Below are 20628 nucleotides of genomic sequence, written 5' to 3' on the forward strand. Positions count from 1 at the left end.
TAAGATCTCTGCAATATTAGACATACCAACATTCACATCATAGGGGTTCCAGAGGAGAAGAGAGAAAAGGCCCGAGAAAATATGTGAGGAGATTATAGCCAAAATTTCCTTAATGTGAGAAAGAAAATACCCACTCAAGTTAAGGAAAGATAGAAAATCCCACACAGGATAAACCAAAGGAGAAACCCAGTGAGATACATACTAATCAAATGACAAAAATTAAATACAAATATTTCTTTAATATTTTAAGAAAAAATATTAAAAGTCACAAGGGAAAAGCAACAAATAACACAATGGAACACCCATAAGGATAACAACTGATCTTTCAGCAGAAACTCTGGTGGCTAGAAGGGACTGACAAGACATATTTAAGGTGATAAAGGAGAGGAATCTAGAACCAAGAATATTATATACAGCAATACTCTCATTCAGATTTGATAGAGAGAGCAAAAGCTCTTCAGACAATCAAAAGCTAAGAGAATTCAGCATCTCCAAGCCAGCTCTATAATAATTACCAAAGGAATTTATCTAGGCAGAAAAGAAAAAGCCACAATTAGAAACAAGAAAATAAAAAATTGGAAAGCTCATTGGTAAAGGAAAAAATAATAAAAAAGTAGAAAATCATGCACTGACAAATATATCAAAACTAGCAAGCCTGAGAAGTGGAGAGGACAAATGCAGAACATTGAAGATGCACTTTAAAATAAGAGAACTCCAACCCTAAACAATTCTGTACACATATCGATGGTTATATCAAAATCTTGGGAAAAATAAATAAAAAAACTATAATGCACACACGGATAAAAAAGAAAACACAGCACTAAAGACAGACAGCAAATCACAAGAGAAGAAAACAAAAGAGAAAGGGAAGAAAAAAAGACCCAAAGTAACAATCCAAAACAATAAAACAGCAATAAGTACATACTTATCCATAATTATGCTGAATGAAAATAGATTAAATGCTCCAAGCAAAAGACAGAATGGTTGGAGTCTGGGCTGAATGGCTACAGAAACAAGACCCATATATATGCTGTTTACCAGAGACCCACTTCAGTCCTAATGACACATATATACTGAAAGTGAGAGAGTAGAAAAAGATATTACATGCAAATAATAAGCAAAGGAAAGTGGGAGTATCAATGCTCATATCAGACAAAATAGCCTTTATAATAAAGAAGGTCATAAAAGACAAAGAAGGACACTACAAATGATCAAAGTATAAATACAAAAAGAAGATATAACAATTGTAAAAATATATGCAACCAATACAGGAAGACCACAATATATAAGCCCATGTTGACAGCCTTAAAGGGAGAAATTGACAGCAAGACAATAATAGTGGGGGACTTTAACACCCCACTTGTAACAATGAACAGATCACCCAGACAGAAAATCAAAAAGGAAACACAGATCTTAAGTGACACCCTAGACCAGATAGAATTAACTGATATTTATAGAAAATTCCATCCAAAAGCAGCACAATATACATCCTTCTTAAGTGTACAGAGAACATTCTCCAGGATTGATAATATCTTGGTCCACAGATCAAGCCTTGGTAAATTTTAGAAAGTTGAAATTATTTCAAGAATTTTCTCTCATCATAATGCTATGAGACTAGAAATCAATTATAATTGGATTTTTAAACTGGAAGCTAAACAATGCTACTGAAAAACCAGTGGCTCACTGAAGAAATCGAAGTTTACTTAGATAAAAATGACAATGAAGATGCAACAATCCAAAACCTACAGGACACAGCAAAAGCAGTTCTGAGATGGAAGTTTATAGCAATACAATCTTATCTCAGTAAACAAGAAAAACCTCAAATAAACAACCTAAAATTACACCTAAAACAACTAGAGAAGGCAGAATAGACAAAGACAAAAATTAGTAGAAGGAAACAAATCTTAAAGATCAGAGCAGAAATAAATGATGTAGAAACATAGAAAACAATAGAGATCAATGAAACCAATAGCTGGTTCTTTGAAAATATCAACAAAATTGATGAACCTTTAGCCAGACTCATCAAGAAAAAAAGGAAAGGGTGTGAATAAATAAAATCAAAAAAGAAAAAGGAGACATTACAACTGACAGACACCACAGAAATACAAAGGATCATAAAAGACTACTATAAGAAAGTATATTCCAATAAATGGGACAACCTAGAAAAAATGGGCAGATTCTTACAAAGGTGCAACTGAATAAGGAAGAAATTGAAAATATGAATAGACAACTCATATGTACTGAAAATAAAAATGTGATTTAAAAAAATACAAAAAACATTGAGAACTATGTCTAGATACTCATGTTGCAACAGAACAAAGGGTGGGGGAAAAAATGTAGTTGTAATGTATACATGTAAGGATAACTTGATCCCCTTGCTGTACAGTGGGAAAATAAAAAAAATAAAAAATAAAAATAAATAAATAAATAATAAAAAAATACAAAAAACAAAAGTCCAGGACCTGATAACTACACAGGCAAATTCTATCAAACATTCAGAGAAGGTTAATGCCTATTACTCTGAAACATGTCCAAAAAATAGAAGAGGAACACTTTCAAGCTCAATCTCAGGTCACCATCACCCTGATACCAAAACCAAGAAAAGTACCACAAAAAAAAAAAATTACAGGCCAATATCACTGATGAACATAGATGCAAAAATCCTCAACAAAATATTAGCACACCAAATACAAATACATATTAAAAGGATCATACACCATGATCAAGTGGGATTTATCCCAGGGAAGCAAAGATTATTCAATATCTGCAAATGAATCAGTGTGATACATCACATCCATCCAACAAACAGAAAATTAAAAATCATATGATCATCTCAATAGATGCAGAAAAAGCTTTTGACAAAATTCAACACCCATTTCTGATGAAAAAATCTCTCCAGAAAGTGGGTGTAAAAGGAACCTATCTCAACATAATAAAAGCCACATATGACAAACCCACAGTTAACATCATTTTCAATGGTGAAAAACTAAAAACATTTCCACTAAGATCAGGAACAAGACAAGAATGTCCACTTTCATCACTATTATTCAACATAGTGCTAGCAACAGCAATCAAAGAAAAAGAAATAAAAGGAATCCAAATTGAAAAAGAAGACATAAAACTATCACTGTTTGCAGATGATACGATACTATACCTAGAAAATCCTAAAGATGCTACCAGAAATCTGTTAGAACTCAACAATGAATTTGGCAAATTTGCAGGCTACAAAGTTAATATACAGAAATTAATTGCATTTCCATATACTAAAAGTGAAAGATAAGAAAGAGAAATTAGGGAAACCATAACATTTACTATCATATCAAAAATAATAAAACACCTAGGAATAAACCTACCTTATGAGACAAAATACCTATACTCTGAAAACTATAAGATGATGAAATAAATCAATGACAACATAACAGATGGAAAGATACACCATGCTCTTGGATTAGAAGAATCAACATTGTCAAAATGACTATACTACCCAAGGTGATCAACAGTTCAATGCAATCCCTCTCAAATTGCCAAGGACATTGTTTACAGAACTAGAACAAAATATTATAAAATTTGTATGGAAATACAAAAGACCATGAATAGCCAAAGCAATATTGAATAAAGAAAACTGAAAATGGAGGAATCTGTCTTGCTGACTTTACAATATACTATAAAGCTACAGATATGTGGTTTCCAAATGAGACAGGTTGGGGGGGTGGGGGGATGTGCTGAGGGTTTGGGATGGAAATGTTATAAAATTTGGTTGTGATGATTGTTGTATACCTATAAATGTAATAAATTCATTAAGTAAAAATAAATTTTAAAAAGCTACAGTTATCAAAACAATATGGTACTGGCACAAAAACAGAAATATAGATCATTGGAACATGATGGAAAGCCCAGAAATAAACCCAATCACCTATGGTCAACTAATCTACAGCAAAGGAGGCAAGAACATACAGTGAAAGAAAGATAGTCTCTTCAATAAGTGGTGTTGGGAAAAATGGACAGCTACATGTAAAAGAATGAAATTAGAACATTCACTAATATCATATACAAAAATAAACTTAAAATGGATTAAAGACCCAAATATAAGGCCAGATACTATGAAACTCCTAGAGGAAAAAATAGGCAGAACGATTTTTGACATAAATCACTGCAACATCTTGTTTTATCCACCTCCTAGAATAAGGTCAATAAACACAAAAATAAACCAATAGGATCTAATTAAACTCAAAAGCTTTTGCACAGCAACAGAAAACATAAAACAATGAAAAGACAACCCACAGATGGAGGAAAGTCTTTGCAAACAATGCAACAGACAAGGACCTAATCTCCAAAATATACAAATAATTCATATAACTAAAAACAAAAAAACAAAAAAACAAAACTCAATCAAAAAATAGACCTAAATAGACATTTCTCCAAAGAAGACATATGGATGACAAAGAGGCACATGACAAAATGCTCAGCCTCACTAATTATTAGAGAAATGCAAATCAACTGCCATATGGCACCATCTCAAACTAGTCAGAATGCCCATCATTAACAACTCAACAAATAACAAATGCTGGAGATAGGGGAAAGGAAACACTCCATCACTGATGGTGGGAATGTAAATTAGTTTAACTACTATGGAAAACAGTATGGGGGTTTCTCAGAAACTAAATATAGAACTACCAACAGAGCTACCAGAACTACCAGTCCTGGGCATGTATCCATACAAAACTTTCATTCAAAAATGTACATGAACCCCTATGTTCACTGCAGCACTATTCAAAATAGGAAAAACATAGAAACAACCTAAATGTCCATTGACAGATGAATGGATTAAGAAGATGTGGTACATATATGCAATGGACTACTACCCAGCCATAGAAAAGGACAAAATAATGCCATTTGCAGCAACATGGATGGAACTAGAGACTCTCATACTAGGTGAAGTACATTAGGAAGAGAAGGACAAATATCATATGATATCACTTACATGTGCAATCTAAAATATGGCACAAGTGATCCTATCTACAAAATAGAGACAGATTGTGGCCATGGAGAGCAGACCTGTGGTTGCCAGGGGGTTGGGTAGGGATGGGAGTGAAATGGACAGGGAGTTTGGGGTTGGTGGATGCAAAGCGTTACATTTGGAATGGCTGGGCAATGAAGCCCTACAGTACAGCACAGGGAATTTTATGCCTGGGTCACTTTGCTATACAACAGAAATTGAAGAAACATTACAAATTGAATGATTAAAAAAATAAAACAAATGCAAAAAAACACACAAAACAAGATCATCTTAGGGTAGAGGATCACTGAGATGTATTTGTCCTATATTTACTTATAATTAAGCTGTAGTTGCATAATTTGGAAAGAATTCACAGAGGTTATTTGTCCTCATGATATCACAGAGGGTGGTACATATTATCAATATGCTTATTACTGGTGAAATTAACATTGACTATGTGCTAAGATCATTTTACCCAGGTTTCTCTATTTTTTTTTCTTTCTATGTACTATTTATTAGAAGTAAGTCACAAAGTTCAGCTCAAAATAGGAGAGTCACTAAGCTATGTCAACCAGAGAGAATATGAAATAATTTGTTGACATATTTTAAAACTACCATTAGAATTAATATATTTGGGAGAAAGAAAGGATATGTCGAGGCTATACAAATATCTATATTTCTTCAAGGTTTTGCTCACTAATTTTATCATTCATTGTTGTATCTTGATAGCAGCTTTAATGTGGGTTTCTAATGGTGAGTTTTTTTTTTTAATAATTTTTTTTTTTATTTTCCCACTTTACAGCAAGGGGGTCAAGTTATCCTTACATGTATACATTACAATTACATTTTTTCCCCCACCCTTTATTCTGTTGCAACATGAGTATCTAGACAAAGTTCTCAATGCTATTCAGCAGCATCTCCTTGTAAATCTATTCAAAGTTGTATCTGATAAGCCCAAGCTCCCGATCCGTCCCACTCCCTCCCCCTCCCATCAGGCAGCCACAAGTCTCTTCTCCAAGTCCATGATTTTCTTTTCTAAGGAGATATTCATTTGTGCTGGATATTAGATTCCAGTTATAAGTGATATCATATGGTATTTGTCTTTGACTTTCTGGCTCATTTCACTCAGTATGAGATTCTCTAGTTCCATCCATGTTGCTGCAAATGGCATTATGCCATTCTTTTTCATGGCTTAGTAGTATTCCATTGTGTATATATACCACTTCTTCCAAATCCAATCATCTGTTGATGGACATTTGGGTTGTTTCCATGTCCTGGCTATTGTGAATAGTGCTGCAATGAACATGCGGGTGCATGTGTCTCTTTTAAGTAGAGTTTTGTCCGGATATGTGCCCAAGAGTGGGATTGCGGGGTCATATGGAAGTTCTATGTATAGATTTCTAAGGTATCTCCAAACTGTTCTCCATAGTGGCTGTACCAGTTTACATTTCCACCAACAGTGCAGGAGGGTTCCCTTTACTCCACACCCCCTCCAGCACTTGTTATTTGTGGACTTATTAATGATGGCCATTCTGACTGGTGTGAGGTGGTATCTCATGGTAGTTTTGATTTGCATTTCTCTTATGATCAGCGATGTTGAGCATTTTTTCATGTGTTTGTTGGCCTTCTGTATATCTTCTTTGGAGAACAGTCTATTCAGGTCTTTTGCCCATTTTTCCATTGATTGATTGGCTTCTTTGCTGTTGGGTTGTATAAGTGGTTTATATATTCTAGAGATTAAGCCCTTGTCGGTTGCATCATTTGAAACTCTTTTCTCCCATTCTGTAAGTTGTCTTTTTGTTTTCTTTTGGGTTTCCTTTGCTGTGCAAAAGCTTTTCAGTTTGATGAGGTCCCATGGGTGTATTTTTCCTCTAATTTCTATTGCTTTGGGGGACTCACCTGAGAAAATATTCATGATGTTGATGTCAGAGAGTGTTTTGCCTATGTTTTCTTCTAGGAGTTTGATGGTATCCTGTCATATATTTAAGTCTTTCAGCCATGTTGAGTTTATTTTTGTGCATGGTGTGAGGGTGTGTTCTAGTTTCATTGCTTTGCATGCAGCTGTCCAGGTTTCCCAGCAATGCTTGCTGAATAGACTTTCTTTTTCCCATTTTTTGTTCTTGCCTCCCTTGTCAAAGATTAATTGACCCTAGGTGTCAGGGTTTATTTCCGGGTTCTCTATTCTGTTCCATTGGTCTGTCTGTCTGTTTTGATACCAGTCCCACACTGTTTTGATGACTGTGGCTTTGTAGTATTTCTTGAAGTCTGGGAGGGTTATGCCTCCTGCTTGTTTTTTGTTTCTCAGGATTGCTTTGGCGATGCTGGGTCTTTTGTGGTTCCATATAAATGTTTGGATAGTTTGTTCTAGTTCTGTGAAAAATGTCATGGGTAATTTGATAGGGATTGCACTGAAATTGTAGATTGCTTTGGGTAGTATGGCCATTTTTACAATATTGATTTTCCCAATCCAGGAACATGGAATATCTTTCCATTTCTTTACATCTTCTTTGATTTCTTTGATTAAAGTTTTATAGTTCTTGGCATATAGATCCTTTACCTCCTTGGTCAGGTGTATTCTGAGGTACTTGATTTTGTGAGGTGCAATTTTAAAAGGTATTATATCTTTGTATTCCTTTTCTAATATTTCATTGCTGGTATACAGAAATGCAACTGACTTCTGAATGTTAATCTTATATCCTGCTACTTTGCTGAATTTATTCATCAGTTCAAGTAGTTTTGGGGTTGAGTCCTTAGGGTTTTCTATGTATGGTATCATGTCATCTGCATACAGTGACAGTTTTATCTCTTCTCTTCCTTTATGAATGCCTTTTATTTCTTTGGTTTGTCTAATTGCTGTGGCTAGGACTTCCAAAACTATGTTGAAGAGCAGTGGTGAGAGTGGGCATCCCTGTCTTGTTCCAGATTTGAGTGAGAAGGCTTCCAGCTTTTCCACATTGAGGATTATATTTGCTGTGGGTTTCTCATAAATGGCTTTGATTATGTTCAGGAATGTTCCCTGTATACCCACTTTGGCGAGGGTCTTGATCATGAATGGATGTTGGACTTTGTCAAATGCTTTTTCTGCATCTATTGAGATGATCATATGATTTTTGACTTTTTTTTTGTTAATGTGGTGTATGATGCTGATTGATTTGCGTATGTTGAACCATCCTTGTGAACCTGGGATGAACCCAACCTGGTCATGGCGTATAATTTTTTTGGTATGTTGTTGGATTCAGTTGGCTAAGATTTTGTTGAGAATTTTTGCATCTATATTCATCAATGATATTGGGCGATAGTTTTCTTTTTTGGTGGTATCTCTGTCTGGTTTTGGAATGAGGGTGATGGTGGCATCATAGAATGTCTTTGGGAGTATTCCTTCTTCTTCAACCTTTTGAAAGAGTTTAAGGAGGATGGGCACCAGTTCCTCTTTATATGTTTGATAGATTTCGCCTGTGAAGCCATCTGGTCCTGGACTTTTATTTGTAGGGAGTGATTTTATGACCTCTTCAATTTCATTTCTAGTGATCGGTCTGTTCAGTTGGTCTGTTTCTACTTGATTCAGTTTTGGCAGGCTGTAAGATTCTAGAAAATTGTCCATTTCTTCCAGATTGTCAAACTTGTTGCCGTATAGTTGTTCATAGTATTCTCTTATGGTTTTTTGTATTTCTGCTGTATCTGTTGTGATTTCTCCTTTTTCATTTATAATTTTGGTTATTTGGGTTCTTTCTCTCCTCTTTTTAGTGAGTCTGGCTAGGGGTTTGTCAATTTTGTTTACCTTTTCAAAAAACCAGCTCTTGGTTTTCTTAATTTTCTCTATTGTTTTTTGAGTCTCTATTTTATTGATTTCTTCTTTGATCTTTATAATTTCCTTCCTTCTGCTGACTTTAGGACTTTTTTGTTCTTCTTTTTCTAATTCATTTAGGTGGAGGGTTAAGTTGTCCATTTGGGATCTTTCTTCTTTTTTGAGAAAGGCCTGTATTGCTATAAATTTCCCTCTGAGCACTGCTTTCGCAGCATCCCATAGATATTGAGCGGTTGTGTCTTCATTATCATTTGTTTCAAGGTAGTTTTTAATTTCCTTCTTGATTTCCTCATTGACCCATTGGTTTTTTAGTAGCTTGTTGTTTAGTCTCCATGCAGTAGGTTTTTTCTCTTTCCTTTTCCCATGGTTGATTTCGAATTTCATGGCATTGTGGTCAGAGAAGATACTTGAGATAATTTCAATGCTCCTAAATTTATTGAGATTAGCTTTGTGTCCCAAGATGTGGTCGATTCTTGAGAATGTTCCATGAGCATTTGAGAAGAATGTGTATTCTGCTTTTTTTGGATGTAGTGTCCTGAAGATATCAATGAAGTCTAACTTTTCTATTGTTTCCTTTAGGATCTCTGTTGCTTTATTGCTTTTCTGTCTAGAGGATCTGTCCATTGATGTGAGGGGGGTATTAAGGTCTCCTACTATGATTGTATTCTCATCAATATCTCCCTTTATGTCTGTTAATATTTGTTGTCTGTATCTGGGTGCTCCTGTATTTGGGGCATATATGTTGACGATAGTAACATCCTCTCCTTGGATGGATCCCTTAATCATTAAGTAGTGTCCTTCTTTGTCTTTCTTTATGTCTTTTGTTTTAAAGTCTATTTTGTCTGATATGTGCGTTGCGACTCCTGCTTTTCTGTCATGTCTATTGGCGTGAAATATTTTTCCCCACCCTTTCACTTTCAATCTATACGTATCCTTTGTCCTAAGGTGAGTTTCTTGTAGGCAGCGTATTGAAGGTTTTTGCCTTTTGATCCACTCAGCCAGTCTGTGTCTTTTGATTGGGGCGTTCAGTCCATTGACATTTAAGGTGATAATTGATAGATGATTATTTATTGCCATTTGAACCTCGTGTTCCAGTTGATTCCATGGTTCTCCATTCTTCCTTTCTTTTTTTTTTTTTTTTTGGTTGGATGGTCTCCTTTTATTATCTGCTTGAGTGTTTTTTTTTTTTTTTTCATTTTTTGCGAATGCAATATTTGGTTTTGGCTTGTGGTTGCCCTGTTTTTTAAGTATGCTAACCCCTTCCCATAATTGTGTGTTTTAGCCTGATGGTCCTGTAAGTTCAAACACTTCATTACTATATTAAAATTAAGAAGAGAAACATACAAACAAACAAAAAGGGTTATTTACTTCCTAACATCCCTTGCCCACATTTTATGGTTTTGATGACTCTTTTTTATTTTTTTCTTTTTAATTTTATTTTGTTTGAGGCCTGTTCATGATTAAATCTGTATGCTGGCTTATTTGAGTGACTGCTCTCTGATTGTGGTTTCCTCAGTCCTAGTTCTTCCTCTTCTTTTTTTTTTTTCTTTTCTTTTTTCTTCCCTTTCCTTTCTTTCTTTTTGGTTTAGAGAAGCCCTTTCAATATTTCCTTTAACCTGGGTTTTGTGTTGCTGTAGTCTTTAAGTTTTTGTTTGTTGGAAAAAATTTGTATTTCCCCTTCTATTTTAAATGATATTCTTGCTGGATAGAGTATTCTAGGTTGCATATTTTTTCCTTTTAGCACTTTAAATATCTCTTGCCATTCCCTCCTGGCCTGTAGTGTTTCTGTAGAGAAGTCAGCTGATATTCTTATGGGGGTTCCCTTGTAGGTAACATTCTGTTTTTCTCTTGCTGCCTTTAGGATCCTCTCTTTATCACTAACTTTTGCCATTTTGATTATGATGTGTCTTGCTGTGGGTCTATTTGGGTTCAGTTTGTTTGGGGACCTCTGTGCTTCTTGTATCTTGAACCCAGCCTCCTTTAGATTTGGGAAGTTTCCAGTGATAATTTCTTCAAATATATTTTCCATCCCCTTATCTTTTTCTACTCCTTCTGGAATTCCTATTATGCATAGATTGGCCTGCTTTATATTATCCCATAGGTCTCTTATATTGCTTTCCAGTTTTTTGATTCGGTTTTCTGTCTGTTGACCGGATTGAGTGATTTCCATTATTCTATCTTCCATATCACTGATTCCTTCTTCTGCATTATTCATTCTGGTTTTTACTGCCCTTAGTTCAGTTTGCATCTCTGCAAATGAATGTTCTAGTTTTTCTTGGCTCCTCCTTCTATTTTCTAGTTCCTTTCTGAGGGTCTCTGCATTACTGTTCATATCTTCTCTTAATTCCTTCAGTATTTTCACTATTTCTCTTTTGAACTCCAGGTCTGTCAGACTGCCGAGATCTGTTTCATTGTTGACTGTTTTAGGTGAGTTCTCCTGTTGGTTTGACTGGGGGTGGTTTCTCTGCTTCTTCATCTTGCTTGTTGATTTCTTTCTCCTGAGGGAGTTGTACTCTCCATGATCGGGCAGTGTTTGCCTTGTCACTGCCGTGGAATATTTCCTGAGGGCTGGCGTTGTTGGTCAATCTTTTTTGAGGCAGTGTGGCTTTTCTGGAGTGTTGATGGGGCTACCAGTGTTTCTTTGAAGCAAAGGAGGGCTTCCTGAGGGCAGACAGGACTGGGAGGTCCACACCACGATGGTAGCAGATTTCACTTGGTCATGCAGAGCTTGCTCTGGTGTTTTTAGGCTGTGGGGTTCTTGCAGGGGGTTGGTGGTGTTGGGCAGCTGTTCCTCAGGAGTGCAGCACCCCCTGGGGGCTGGAGCAGCTATCTGGGTCACTGAGAACCTAAGAGGCTCTTCCCTAGGGCAGCCCAACTCAGAAGGCTGGCCTGAGAATGTAGGCAGGTCTTTTCACAGTCTGGCCAAGCTTGTTGCAGCTTTTCTGGGCTGCAGGGGCTCTTCTTGGGGGCTGGTGGTGCTGAGCAGCTATTCCGCGGGACTGGGGCACCCCCTAGGGGCTTGGGCGGGTAGCAGGGCCACTGGAAATCCAAGAGGCTCCTCCCCAGGGCAGCCCGACTCAGAAATACTGTCCGAGAATTAGGGAGATCTATTCACTGCCTGGCTAGGCTTGTTCTAGCTTTTCTGGGCTGCAGGCCTTTTCTTGGGGGCTGGTGGTGTTTGGTGCTGCTCTGCAGAAGTGTAGCCCCTCCAAAGGGCAAGCAGGCCTGTGCAGGGACAGCCCCTGTGGTGGTAGGCTTCAGGCAATTGTTGAGGCCAGCCCTCCTGGATGGCAGGCAGCCCCAGGTTCGGCGAGAGCATAGGGGGTGGTGGGGGTGGGGGGAGGGGATGCACTGGGAACCACAGCTTTCAGCTAGCTAGCAGGTCTGTAAGCTTGCTGTGGCGTGGGGGGGTATTCTATGGGGACCCATCCCTTCTTCTCTCCTCTCCCCAGCACGGGCACAGACCAGGCTCTTCCCGGTTCCCTCTGATGCAGCTTTCCACTTCCCTGCCCCTAGAGTATTGCTCCCTTCCTCTGCCACAGCTTTGTTTTCTAGTCTCCCAGGCAGTCTCTGCCCCATCAAATGGTTTCTAGACCTCCCAAGCAGTTTCCGCTCCACCCTGCCCCCCCAGCCCGTTCTGCGGGACTAACTTCTGGAGCCGAGGTCTCAGTGCCCAGCCCCCATCCACGTATCCCCCATCCCTTTCCCGGGGACTAACCTCTGGAGCCGAGGTCTTGGTGCCCAGCCCCCACCCAGGCGTCTCAATTTTTGGTGACTGTACCCGTAGTTCAGATGGTCCTTTTGGTTCTTGATCGGCTTTTCTGTACTCCAACTTACTGCTACACTCTTCTCTGCATCTGGAGATTCCTCCGGTTCGTTTGATCTTTCCCCCGTGTAGGTGACTTTCCAGGGTGCGGGATCCCTTTCTCCTCCGCAGTTCCCTTTCGGGAGCGCCTGTCCCGCTCGGATTCACCTTCTCTCACTCTCCTCTTTTCTCCCGTTCTGCCCCGTAATGTCACGAACTTCTTGCCGTTATTGGAGTTTAGGTTCCTCTGCCAGTGATTGGTTGCTGTTCTGTGCGAGTCATTTATTCTGTAGATGTGCTTTTTTTGTTGTGTTTGTGGGAGAGGGCGAGCGTGTCCCCCTACTCTTCCGCCATCTTGTCCTTTCCTCCGTAAGTTCTTTTTTGCTTCCTTTATTATTTGTACATTTATTAATTGGAATTCCTCTGTAAGGAAAAGTTATCTACTAATTCCATTCATTTATTTGCTTAATCGTTTATTAATACCCATACAGAGCCATGGAAGCTTATTCTATATTTTGGTTTTTTGTATAGTATTGTATTTTATGGCTCAAATTGTTCCAGCTTAGTCCTTTGGGAGCTAAGATCTTTTTCCATTTAGCTACTGTGTCCTTTAGGAATTTCAGTCTCCATTTATTTCCTTCTCCTTTTAATTTTCTTTGTTTGCTTTATTTTAGCACCTTCTTACTTTCTGACACTAGGCAATGCTTTAGATTCATCTTGTATTTTCTGTGTTCCAGCCCTAGAATAAACCTGTTATGTGGAGAGCCCAGTTCCTTTTAGTGGAGAATATTATTCTGAAACTAGGTCTGGGCACTAGGTTTGCTAGTTACTACTGAATATCTGTGCTTTCAGACCTTCTCAGGTGACAGAATGAGTTGATGAATTCATGGACACTACACAATGTGTATACACATATCTATATGCATATCTCTGTATTTATATGCATACATTTATCCATGTATGCATTTAAATACATATGAATTCATATCAACAACTGCCTTAAATCCCATACCACAGATTTGTCACAAGAGTTTGTTTCAGCATTTTCCTCCTTTATTAGCTTATCTGTTATTTTTTCCCCGACAGTGATAAGCCTAGTTCTGACTAATGCATTTATTTGTTTAAATGTAGTATAAGAAAAGTAGTTACAGAATTGATAAGCCATGCACCTGTGAGAAAAGGATTTATAAACTAGAGCAGAGGATGCTTTTATCTCCATTCTAGCAAATATAAGGAAGAGTATAAATAAATATTAAGAATCTACTAAAAAATTCTTAGGAAGTCTAAAAATGGCATTGCATTAGGGATATGTATGATAACATTTGTTATGTAGGTAGAAAAGTGAGAAATTAAGCTTAAATGCTCTAAGGTCTTTTTCTTATTCAGAAAAAAAGATGCAGATACTAATACATTTTGTTAGATTTTTCAGACCAATAAAAAATAATGAGTACACAGCTTCCAACCTAATAGGACAAATAGTGAAAAATGACCCACAACCCCCCAAAAGCAAAAACAACAACACAAAATAAGATGGTAGATAAAAATATGTATGAGTAATGACAACATCTTGTAAACAGCTTAAAAGATTCTTCAGAAAAATAAAGATTGCCAAAAAAATTGAAATAACTTAAATGTATCATTTATAAAAATACCTATTATATAATACTAGATTTTCACATTTAATAAATTAAAGATAATTTTATCTCCATATATGAGCTGTTACAACCTCTAAATTTTTTAAAGATTTATTCAAATAAGAAATTGCGTTCAAACTAAAGTACTTTAAAGCTCTCTGAGATTAATTTATTTCAATACTCTGTTTTCGCTGGTGCTTATGTAGAGTATTAAATGTAAATAGAGCATTAGTACATATTTATATAAACCATCAAGGGAATTAGTGATTTGTGTTACATTCCATTCCACGTGGCTCTAATTTCTTTTTTTAATATAGAAATATTTAAAATCAGCAATTAGATTGCCTTAGTACATTGAATCTGAGAATGCATACTGCATAGACTTGTGTCAATCTAATCCAAATTTCAGGGAGCAAAGGAACTTTAATTAAAGGCTCTGTATTTATTCATCTTAGAGTTCAGTGCCTCAGGACCTTCAAAAACATTGGATGATTTCTACCAGCATATAATCAAGTTTGAGGCATGTAAAGACAAATGATTATTGCTATTATAACCATAGAATCAAGGGCTGACAACAAATGCTATTATTGTAAACTATCATTTAAATCATTGTAAAAATAACAAATCATTGTACGAAAAAATCAACACAGTATTTTAGTATATATTAGATAAAAATTGTTGATTTCCTTTTGATTCCACAAAAGTCCAATAGGGAGTTGAACCCTTTTAAAAGTCCAGAGAAAAGAGATGCCAAAATAATGTAAACACTTGAATCCTTTACTGGTGACTATGACTGCAGGAGGCCTATCTTTTTATATTTTTAAAAGTTCATGTCATACAAAATCCATTTAGAGGTATGATAGATTCACTATATTGTTCCTATTTATTATACTTCTGCCTAATGAAAGATGTATATAATATGTTGCTGAATAAATATCTCAGAATATTCAACATATTCCTTTATAAATATATCTAAAATATGTTAAGTATAAGAAAAAAGAAATGCTTCTTATTACTTATTCAGTTTATTACAAATACTTAATCATCTCACTGATTTTGAAGCTTAATCAAAGCAGAATAAGATAACTATATGCCTAAGATAATAACTCAAAGAAAACAATATAAATTTTCAAAATTTTGATGATTGGCATTATAGAAGTATTTTGCTATGTGGTATAATAAATATGGTAGTGATTCCATCTATATTTGAGTAATTATAATAGGGGGATTCTGTACATTGTTCCTTCATTCTCTTAAGAGAAATATCGGTAGTTGGATTCTTAGAATTGTATGGTCTTTCATTATGGCTAAATATAAAAATATTAACTGTATTCCTTAGATGATTAAAAACTTAGAATAAATTATTTTCTTAAACTTCAAACATGGTTCTTTTTTTTTGTCTTCATAGGGCTGCACCCGTGGCATATGGAGGTTCCCAGGCTGGGGGTCTAATCAGAACTGCAGCCACCGGCCTATGCCAGAGCCACAGCAACATAGGATTTGAGCCACTTCTGCAACCTACACCACAGCTCACAGCAATGCCAGATCCTTAACCCACTGTGCAAGGTCAGGGATCGAACCCATGACCTCATGGCTCCTAGTCAGATTTGTTAACCACTGAGCCATGACGGGAACTCCCTCAAACATGGTTCTCAAACTTCAAACATGGTCTTCAAATTTTGTGAAAAATAAAATAGTATGAGATTCCTTAATGTTTTCTTTGCATACGAAGATGAAACATTAACTCCTGAACACATATATTTTTTTAATTTGATTAGCAACTTACTCTTTCTGGTAGCTAAAAATATGAGAGAAACACAATTTTGCATTAAATATATGTTTTAGTCCTTAAGATAAAGGTATATTGATATTACAGTGATTTATTTGAGTATGTGTTATCTCCCTATAGCTATTTTTTAAAATATGTACAGCATTTTTCCATCAAATTAGAATTCTCAATTGCTCAGAAAACCCTTACTTATCTGTATGACACAAGATAAAAATATAATAAATATAGTTAATAAAACAAAAATAATTCTCACGTAGATTAACAGAAGCATATTGATTTAAATTTCTCTTTTGAAAAACATCTAAATCTATTCAACCTTTGCTTTCAAGGGTTTAGTGTACAAAACACACTCTCCTTCAAATACAACAATACAAATACATTAGTTACAGTAAATATTTGAAATGAAACTGGCATTCCAAAAAGTGGAGTGAATGACAGGCAGCAAAAGTCCAAATACTGACCAATTTGAAGACCTGAGGAAAACTGTTCCTGGGGAGTTTTGGCAAATCCCCATGAAGGAGTTAAAGGGTGACCATTCATCATGTGGTAGTCAAGGGAAAGAGAGGCTTTGCAATGCTTATATAAATGCTGACAATTTGGATTAATTTTTAAAATCAAGCTATGTATGTAAAATTACAAAAACACTAGTGTTAAAAATCATAATGCTGGGAATTCCTGTTGTGGTGCAGTGTAAAATTTTCCGACTAGTATCCATGAGAAGGCAGGTTCCATCCCTGGCCTCAGTGAGTCAGTAGGGGATCAGGCATTGCTTTGAGCTGTGGTATAGGTTGCAAACATGGCTCAGATCCCACATTGCTGTGGCTGTGGTGGTGGAGGCCGGCAGCTGTGGCTCCCATTCAACCCCTAGCCTGGGAACTTCCATATGCCATGGGTGTGGCCTAAAAAGCAAAAAGAAAAAAAAATCATAGTGCTGACAGTAATTGTGCATGAAATTATTTCTTTTAGTATTGAATTTACATTTTGTGCCTACTATATTTCAAGCACTGTGCTAGGTACTAGGCACCAAAAAGAGAAGAGTCCCATACATAAGCAACCTACAGGCCAGCGAGTGAAAGAGACACAGATACACTGAATACTGTGTGATGATGGAGTAGGTCCTGATGCTTCGGGGCCGATCAGTGGAACCCTAAACACTTTTGAACAATCCAGGGCAATTTCTTGAGGAAGTGGCATAAAACAAATTAATTAGGAGCAGAGGAAATATACAAGTTAAACAAATTGAGAGTTTACTTCATAAAAAACAACTCATAATTGAAGGTGTTTGAAATACAAAATTCAAGACAACTGATGGTGAAAAATGAGCCTTGAAAGAGAAATGGAAGTCAGGTCATTAAGGGCCTAAAATTCTACATTAAGGAATTTGAAATTTTAGTTTGAAGATATGGGATGGCAGATATAAATATGTGTGTGTGTATGTGTGTGTGAGACATTAAACGATCTTATATCATATGGGAAATAAGAATTAGGTAAAGTAAGAAGCAGGAAGAACAGTAAAGAGGTTTCTGGGCATTTTAGTGGAAAGATGAAAGCTGCTAAATTACAAAGTTTACTATGACGTATGCTATTGGAAAAAAGTGATGTGAAACTTGAGAGAGCTTGGTCAAAGGAATTTAAGAAATTTAGTAGAGGTATGCCTAATCAGTATTGTGTTTAGACAACCACCCTTATTTGCTTGTTTAATTCTTTATTTCTCATCACCCTTCTAGGGAAATAGGCACAAACACACCTTAGGGAAAACAAAATTGTTATTTCTGTATAGAGTCCTGGTCTCTTCATCATTCTAGGTTCAGACAGCTACATAAAACCATTATGGGTGTTTCAAGAAGAAAATAATTAGATCCTGAAAATTAGAGGCCTCCATAACATTTCAGAAAGACTGTTAAAGTCAAAATTAGTGAGACTCTACTGTTTTTTAAGAACTCTGAAGGGCAGAAAGCTTAGTTGCTTAGTCCAAAATGAAGACACTTGAGGTCTCCCAGAAGCCGTCACACAACTCATGTCTACCCCATACCCATGGGCCTGCCTGCCACCAGACAACAATCCTTCTATCAACTTGTCATTAGTTATGCTAGTACTGCTTATTGGGGGTCAGTCTAACCTAGTTGCCAAGGAACAAGAGACTATGGATAATTAAGTTCCTAGAATCTGGAGAATTAAGTATTTGATTTGCAAGGTAGTGTGTGGAATAACACTGCCTGTCAATCAACAATACACTGTAGCTCTAAAATCCTTTCTAGGTTTCAATTCAGGTGGGCTGTGGTGAACTACTGGAAGATATCTTATGCTAACACTAGAAGCTGGCCTATAAAATTTGCTCATATTTAATTTTATTCTTTCTAAAAGATTAAAACATCTAAGGCAGAAATTCCATATTTAAGAACATATAAGTAGAATTTAGATAAATCTAAGGTAATCAAATTCAGCATTAAAATTTTGTATCACCATTTTTCTATGCCAGAGTTTATAACATATATATACACAGTTAAATAATGTGATATTGAGACATAATATTAACTCAGGTAGTTAGCATAGGAGCATGGGCTCTGATACATTCTTTTGATATGGATATTGATTAACATGGGTGGCTTAAGGGTTCTAGGGAGTAACACCTCCAAAGGCCTTGTTTTATTATAGGAAATGCACATTCCCCACAGACTTTGTTTACTATGGGAAATGCGAATCCCTAGCCCACTCCTCAACTGATAAAAAAGGAAGAGAGGAATGGTGACTTAATCTAAGCAAAGAAAAGGACAAAGAAACCATAAAACTTATGTGGAACATTTCCAACCCTAAAACCCCTATTGGACAAGGACTGATAAAGGTAACTGAGCAAGGCCAACGGTAGAAAATCACATCTTTCTGAACCCCACCTTGGTGCCCCTCCCCACCTTTAAGAGATAAAAGCCCCTATAGGATAATAAAGAAGGGGGCTCTTCTCCCCCCTCCCAGCTGTCCTAGGAGCTATTTGCTTTTCTTAATAAAGACTTTGCTTGCTTGCTGCCTGTGTGTTTAGAGTTCATTCTTCGACTGCCATGAACAAGAACCCAGATTCTGGTATCATCTTTCCAGTATCAATATCTAAATATATAATTAATTTGAAAAACAAAAAAAATAATTGACACTCAGTTATTTCAGAGATATAGTGCTTTCTATTCAGTAAGCTCAGCTTCACAAAGTTAAATCTCCTTTGTCACAGCCATTGTGCCTAGCAATGGCTTTTTTTAACTGTGAACTGAAGTTTCGCACTTGCTATCAGACTCTTACATGGAGTAAAACATGAGCCACTGCAGCTACAAACCAACAGCACCCCCTGAGTGGAGCTCAGGGTGGAGACCAGGAGTGAGGCACTCTGTGCTCTAGGAAAACTAGAAGAATAGGTCAGCAAATAGTCAAGATAGTTTCAGGAGAAGATTTTATGTGCCCAATTCTTGCATCTCCTCATTTCTTGAGAAACACTAAAATCCTTCATGGTGATGTCTGCTCACTGGTAGTGACCTCTAGGAGATCAGCAACAAATCTGTGTAAAATATGTGTATGCTGCATGCACCTCCCTCTTACCTTTACCATATCCTGATGTTCCCCCTTTTCCTCCCTGGGTGGTATTTCAGCCCAGTCTGTAGTTAAGGATAAAGAACTTCACAGTCATCTATAAATGCAGTCACCTCCAAGGGTGAGAGCTTGTGAGGCCTGCAGGCTGTGAAAACTCAGGGTACTGGCCCCAATAGCTGAGGTGCATATCAAAGGAATGATTTCAGTGATCCCAGGCCTCTTTTGTTCCTGTTCCTCGCCTTTTTTGAAAAAACTCCTATATATCCTAGCTCCTTCGCACCAACTCTGAGCAGTTTCTTGGGGCTATCTGAAATGCTGTCTCTTGGGCTTAAGTCCTAAATTCACCCTAAACAAAACTTAACTCTCAACTTTCAGGTTGTGGATTTTTTAATTGACATAACCTAGCAAGTGTCCTGATAATGGTCTCTAGAAGTAAAACCAAAGGTTTAGGAGAATAAGGAAAGCCATCTCCTTTATCTCAAAGCAATGAGAAACCACAACCTATATTTTCAAATATGCTTGCATGAACACTTACAGATATTAAAATTCTTGCCCTGAAATTTATATAAAAATTCTTAATTAATTAAAAATAATATAAACTTATACCCCAAATGGAATGTTCATTTTTCTGAGTTCAGTCTTAATTGAAATTTTTTTATGAATAAGAAGAAAAATACGTCACATAGAAGTTTAGTTATAAGAGTTGTTAGCAGTGTCATGAATCAACCATTTCATCTTTAAAGTGGAATCCCAATGCAAGATATCCTGGTAAACAATTTTCTATCATGTGAAAAGAGAAATTAAGTGATTCATTTATGTTCAGAAATTTGGCAGGTTTTACCCAGACTGAGCAACTGGACAAAGAAATGTGCCATGGGCAGAGAAGGGAGCCTGTAATTCTGTGCACTTATTTTCCCCAGAGAACTTGATCATGAATAAGCAAGCCAGACATTTCCCTTTGTCTTGCATTCTGTTCTCACACACTATGCCAGCCCATCTTCTGACACATCATCTCACTGTGCAGCCAAG

This window comes from Phacochoerus africanus, chromosome 10 (assembly GCF_016906955.1).
Source record: "Phacochoerus africanus isolate WHEZ1 chromosome 10, ROS_Pafr_v1, whole genome shotgun sequence".
In the NCBI taxonomy this organism is placed as follows: Eukaryota; Metazoa; Chordata; class Mammalia; order Artiodactyla; family Suidae; genus Phacochoerus; species Phacochoerus africanus.